We start from the raw sequence: 6000 nt of genomic DNA, 5'->3' as shown, positions 1-6000 counted from the left end.
GCAGCCTCGCACTCGCACAACTCTCTGTTCAAAATCTTATTTTGCCAAATTCTGGGTGACGCGATCGCGTGGTCATCGTGATCGCGTGAGTGGCCAATATGGGGATATGACGCGGACACGTGAGCCATGCATCCGCGTGGTAAGGTTGTGCTTTCAGCACCCGTCCAGCACCACTCCAGCATAACTTTCGGCTATGCACCATTTTCACGTCGATTTTCATGGCACGCGGCCGCGTGGGTGACGCGGTCGCATGGGAGGCAAAAGTTCCTACATGACGCGGTCGCGTGGGGTCAAATCATGCTAAAGGCGCGCCTCCAGCTACGCTTTCGCGTGACTCTCTGTTCAATTCTTTTCTACCCAACGCACTAGTGACGCGGACGCGTCAGCGACGCTGCCGCGTCGCGTGTGTGTTTTCCCTCTTTTTTTTTCATGCAGGTATGCAATTATGCAGTATGAAATGTGAATGAATAATATTCAGGTTCAATTAAAAAGGAAATAAAAATAAATAACACGAAATAAAATTGAAAAAGAAACGACCATACCATGGTGGGTTGTCTCCCACCTAGCACTTTTGGTTAAAGTCCTTAAGTTGGACATTGGATGAGCTTTCTGTTATGGCGGCTTATGTTTAAATTCATCCAAAAATCTCCACCAATGCTTGGAATGCCAATAGCCTCCGGGGTCCTAAACTAGGCATGTAAAGCTTCTGAGAAGCTTCAAACAGATTCTCAGGCTCCCGGGGTGACGAATGTCAGTATAGAATCCATGATCCCAAGCTTTGCTTTTAAATCTGCCTCCGTCTTAATCTACATGTTTCTATCTGGGCGGTTTAAAAAGTAGATTCTTATCACGGTGACCAAACGTTCTCCATGATCCATTCAATTGAGCATGATACCAATCCGTGCACTTCGAGTTGAAGCGTTGAACCTTATTGAACCTTGTGCACCAGCTCTGAGTACGAGCCATTTCCCTCTTACTCTTAAAGCCGCAGAGAGCTCTAAGCTGGCCATCTGTTTCAAGCAAACCATATTCAAGTGGAAAAATAAAGCTAAGGGTTAAGGATTGTACCCACTTGAAGATTGTATTGGGTGGTGGTGGCCTCGGGATAGGTGGTTCCAATGGTTCTGTAAGTTTTACTCCCTTGTGCTCTTCTGTGAATTCCTCCACTTCATTGCAAATTTCTTCCACTTCAACTATATCTTGATCAGAGTCTTCAATTTCTCCCTCATCATCGCTCAAGTCATATATTGGAGGTTGAGAAAAATCTACCTCAGCATCATCTTCATATTCACTCGGGGGAGATTCTTCTGTCTCAAAGAATTCACTTGTGGATGCAAGTTCGTCACTAAGAGAACAGGACTCATGATCATCATCATCAAGAAAACCTGCGTCTTGGGTTATTCCGTTCAGTTCTTCATAAGATATTTGTATTGGAGGCGGTGCAAAATCCTCCTCAGCGTCAATTATAGCATCCTCGACGGAGTCTTCCATGACTCTGTGTTCCCATGGAGGTTCAGCATCTCCTAAATCTTCAACCAACTCTTTCTCTTCTACAATGACAGCATCCTCTACTTGTTCCAGGATGAAGTTATGCTCTATGCTGTCCACTAGAGCTTCTCGTGTCTTCTTCACAGTACATTCTTCATTAGATTCTCCACGTGAAGCCATGGGAGTCTGTTGACTGTCTGAACGTCTGGAAGATAATTGAATTATTGCTTGCTCCAGTTGATGAAGGGTTGCATTAAATTGGTTTATTGATTCTTCGAGGCAAACCTGTGATTTTGGCTTTGATGGATAAGGGCATGGTGTATGGGGGAGTGGTGGTTCTTGGGAGTAATTGGATTGGTGTTGGGGTGGATAAGGATTGTACGGTGGCGAATGGTGAAAAGAAGCTTGTGAGTGTGGTGGGTTAAGGTTGTGTTGAAAGGATGATCTCTGAGTATAGGGTGGGGCTTGTTGGTAGCTACAAGGCGGTTCACCATATCTATCAGCTTGGTATGCACTGTATAATGGTCTTTGTCCATGATATCTAGGAGGGTGTTGTTGCCTAAAGGGGTGATTAGATCCTTGTGGCTCCATCTATCTTTGATTGCTTAGACCTTGATGTATAGTCCTGTTATAGCTTCCATTCCTTGCAACAAAATTAGAACCAAACTCAAAGCGAGGGGGTGAAAATTCATAATAGATATCAGAAATAGGAGGGAAGAGAGAAAACAAATAAACAAGTAAAAGAAAAATATTTTTTTTAAAAAACTATTTACAATAACCAATAATAAGGCACATGTTTGCAACTCCCCGGCAACGGCGCCATTTTGAAAAGAACTGAAGATTGATGGTTTAGAAGTTACAATAAACTCTTGTTGTCAGTATAGTTACTAAACCAAGCAATCAGCCTTTCTTACAAATGTTTTGGTTGTCACAAGTAACAAACCCCTAAATAAATTGATAACCGAAGTATTTAAACCTCGGGTCATCTTGTCAAGAAGTTGCAGGGAGGTATGACTTATTATTGGCTATGAGTTTTGTAAATTGGGGGTTTTGAGAATGAGGAACAGGTATGATAAATGACAAATAAAATAAATAAATGACTGTAAAATAAACTCTTGGTAAGGTATGAGAAATTGGAAGTCCTATCCCAGTTATTCTTATCAATTGTGATGAGAATTGAATTTTTCTCCCACTATGTTAACATCTAACTAAGAAGGTAAGTTAAGTGGATGAATTAATTCAAATCCTCAAATTCCAGTCTTTCCTTGGGAAAAGTTAGAATTATTGGATCTCGAATTAATTCTTGAAGAATTCCAATTTTCAGTCAACAATGAGTTTGATAACTCAAGAGTTACCAATTAATCAACCAAAGCCAAAAGGGAATAAAATCTACTTGAATGAAAATAATTTGGATAGAGAATAAGCATCAATAACATAAATTAGAGAAAACAATCATAAGTCTGAAATATCTCAAATTATATTAAATAGAAGGTTAGATTGAACATAGAAATCCATAAGCCAAATTGGCAACATCAAATAATCAACTAAAGTGATAAATAAAAGTAGAAAATAAATTAAAGGAACATCGAAACTGTAATGAAGAAGTTGAAATCCTAATCCTAATCCTAATCCTAAATCCTAAGAGAGGGGAGAGAACCTCTCTCACTAAAAACTACATCTAAAACTAAAATTGTGAATTATGAATGGTTCCTGAATCTCTGCATGTTCCCTGACTTTAATATGTGTTTCTGGACCGAAAACTGGGTTGAAATCCGGCCCAGAATCTCTGCCAGCAACTTTTGTAATTCTGCAAATCGTGCACGTCACGCGGACGCGTCATTCGGCATTTTTCTTTTCCATGCGGGCGCGTCATCTATGCCTTCGCATCGCTTCTGCTTTTCCAATCCGCGCGTCCGCGTCACTCATGCGGCCGCGTCACTGTGAATTCCTTTCTTCCGCACGGTCGCGTTGCTGACGCGTACGCGTCACTTCTCACTGGTCATCTCCTCAATTTCTTGTGTTCCTTCCATTTTTGCAAGCTTCCTTCCCAATCTCTCACTCATTCATGCCCTATAAAGCCTGAAACACTTAACACACAGATCAAGGCATTGAATGGTAATAAGAGAGGATTAAGATTAGCTAAATTAAGACCAAAGAAGCATGTTTTCAATCATGTAATAATTTTAGGAAGGAAATATAAATGCATGCTAATTATATGAATAAGTGAGTAAAGACCATGATAAAACCACACAATTAAACACATTGTAAACCATAAAATAGTGGTTTATCACATACCAACTTCAAATTTCTATGGAAGAAGTATCTTTATACCTGCCATTGGAGCTAACAACTTTGAGCTTAAGCCTCAGTTAGTCTCTCTTCTGCAACAGAATTGTAAGTTCCAAGGACTTCCATTGGAAGATCCACACCAATTCCTGTCAAAATTCTTGCAAATCTGTGACATTGTTAAGACCAATGGAGTGAATCCTGAGGTCTACAGACTTATGCTCTTTTCCTTTGCTATTAGAGACAGAGCTAGGATATGGTTGGACTCTCAACCTAAGGAAAGTCTAGACTCTTGGGAGAAGCTGGTCAATGCTTTCTTGGCCAAATTCTTCCCTCTTCAGAAGATGAGCAAAATCAGAGTGGAAGTTCAAACTTTCAGACAAAAAGAAGGTGAATCCATCTATGAAGCTTGAGAAAGATACAATCAACTGATCAGGAGGTGTCCTCCTGACATGCTCTCAGAATGGTCTATCCTAGGTATCTTCTATGATGGTCTTTTTGAGATGTCCAAAATATCATTGGACAGTTCCGCTGGTGGATCACTCCACTTGAAGAAAACGCCTGAAGAGGCAAGAGAACTCATTGAGATGGTTGAAAATAACCAATTCATGTACAACTCTGAGAGAAACCCTGTGATCAGTGGGGTCTCTCAAAAAATGAATTCTTGAAGTTGACACTCTGAATGCCATATTGGCTCAGAACAAGATCTTGACCCAGCAGGTCAATATAATCTCTCAGCATTTGACTGAAATGCAAGTTGTAGTTAGCAGCATTCAAGAAGCTTCCTCTAAAGTAGAAGCTTACGATCCTGATCAACCTACCATAGAGGAGGTGAATTACATGAGAAAACCCTATGGAAACACCTACGATCCCTCATGGAGGAATCATCCTAACCTTTCATGGAAGGATCAACCAAAGCCTCAGCAAGGCTTCAACAATAATCAAAGTGGAAGTACGCAGAATAAGTTCAACAACAGACCACCATTCCCATCTTCTCAGGGACATATGGAGACCTTTAAGCAGAGCCTTTCTGACTTAGTCACTATAATCTCCAACCTCTCTAAGATCACTCAAAGTTTCATAACTGAAACAAGGTCCTCCATCAGAAATTTGGAGGTACAAGTTGGTCAACCGAGCAAGAGAATCCCTGAGACTCCTCCTGACACTCTTCCTAGTAACACTGAAGTGAACCCAAGAGAAGAGTGCAAGGCCATCACCACTAAGGATGAGGCCGAATCTGGAGAAACTCAGATGGCATTGAATGCAAGTGAGGTCGGGCGTTCAACGACCAAAATGGCACTAGAGCTACCGTTGAACGCCAGAAAGGAAGTTCCTCCTGGGCGTTCAATGCCCAACTTGGCAAAGGAACTTGCGTTGAATGCCAGTAAAAGGATGCATGATAGGCGTAAATGGCATTGAACAGGGTAGATGTCTGACATGCATAAATGAAAGCTTCTAAAAATGGTAAATGGCATGCATAATACTACTCGTTTAGTAGAGAGCCAGTAATAAGAACTACTAAAAAAATTATAAATCACAAAATCAGTATACATGACACTAACATTCAACATGTATCAAAATATACAGGTCATTCAATCTGTAGGACATTCACTCAGCAACAATGGAAATAACAAACTTACACAAAAATCCATACTATCAGCAACAAAAAATAAATAAGAAAGCTCAGCATCCAAAGCCAGAGAGTCTAACAACAAAAAACTAAGCAAATAATCCAAACTAAATTGAACATACAGCTAAAAAATCAGCAAATAAATTATTCCATCTTCAACAGAATCATTCAATTCAACTATTAACAAAATCAGCAAGGCAGAATAAGGCAGTATTAACAAAACTCAGCCAACAACACAGCAACTCAAAAATAAATTGAACAAGCAGAATTATTCCATTTTCAACAGAATCATTCAATTCAATGGGAACGGATCCTCTCTAGTGGAAGAAAAAATTAACATTGTCTAATATTTGATCTCAACCCTTGATAAAATCAACGGTCCTAATTATAATTATAATTATAATTATAATTATGACTATCACATTTCCAAATTTTACAAATCCTTCTTCTCTTTGATTCCACTTTCCACTAGCCCTATTCTCTCCTGCCATAGTAACAATAATAAGAAGAAGCTCTCTCTTCTCAAATTCTTTAAACCCTTTTTCTCTTTAATTTCACATTCCACTAATCCTATTCTCTTCTCCAAAGTAACAAGA

General features: G+C 39.8%; 1 non-coding gene across 1 annotated transcript; it reads right to left on the bottom strand.

Annotated features, from left to right (window-relative positions):
• Window positions 1-4124: 4124 nt before the first annotated feature.
• Window positions 4125-4233, bottom strand: LOC112793306 (small nucleolar RNA R71). Its single transcript, XR_003198004.1, has one exon. It is a non-coding gene; the product is annotated as a small nucleolar RNA R71 (small nucleolar RNA).
• Window positions 4234-6000: the final 1767 nt, after the last annotated feature.

This window comes from Arachis hypogaea, chromosome 3 (genome assembly GCF_003086295.3).
Source record: "Arachis hypogaea cultivar Tifrunner chromosome 3, arahy.Tifrunner.gnm2.J5K5, whole genome shotgun sequence".
NCBI classification, from domain to species: domain Eukaryota; kingdom Viridiplantae; phylum Streptophyta; class Magnoliopsida; order Fabales; family Fabaceae; genus Arachis; species Arachis hypogaea.
The sequence above is the reverse complement of the archived record's forward strand: the minus strand, read 5'-3'. Positions and strand labels throughout refer to the sequence as shown.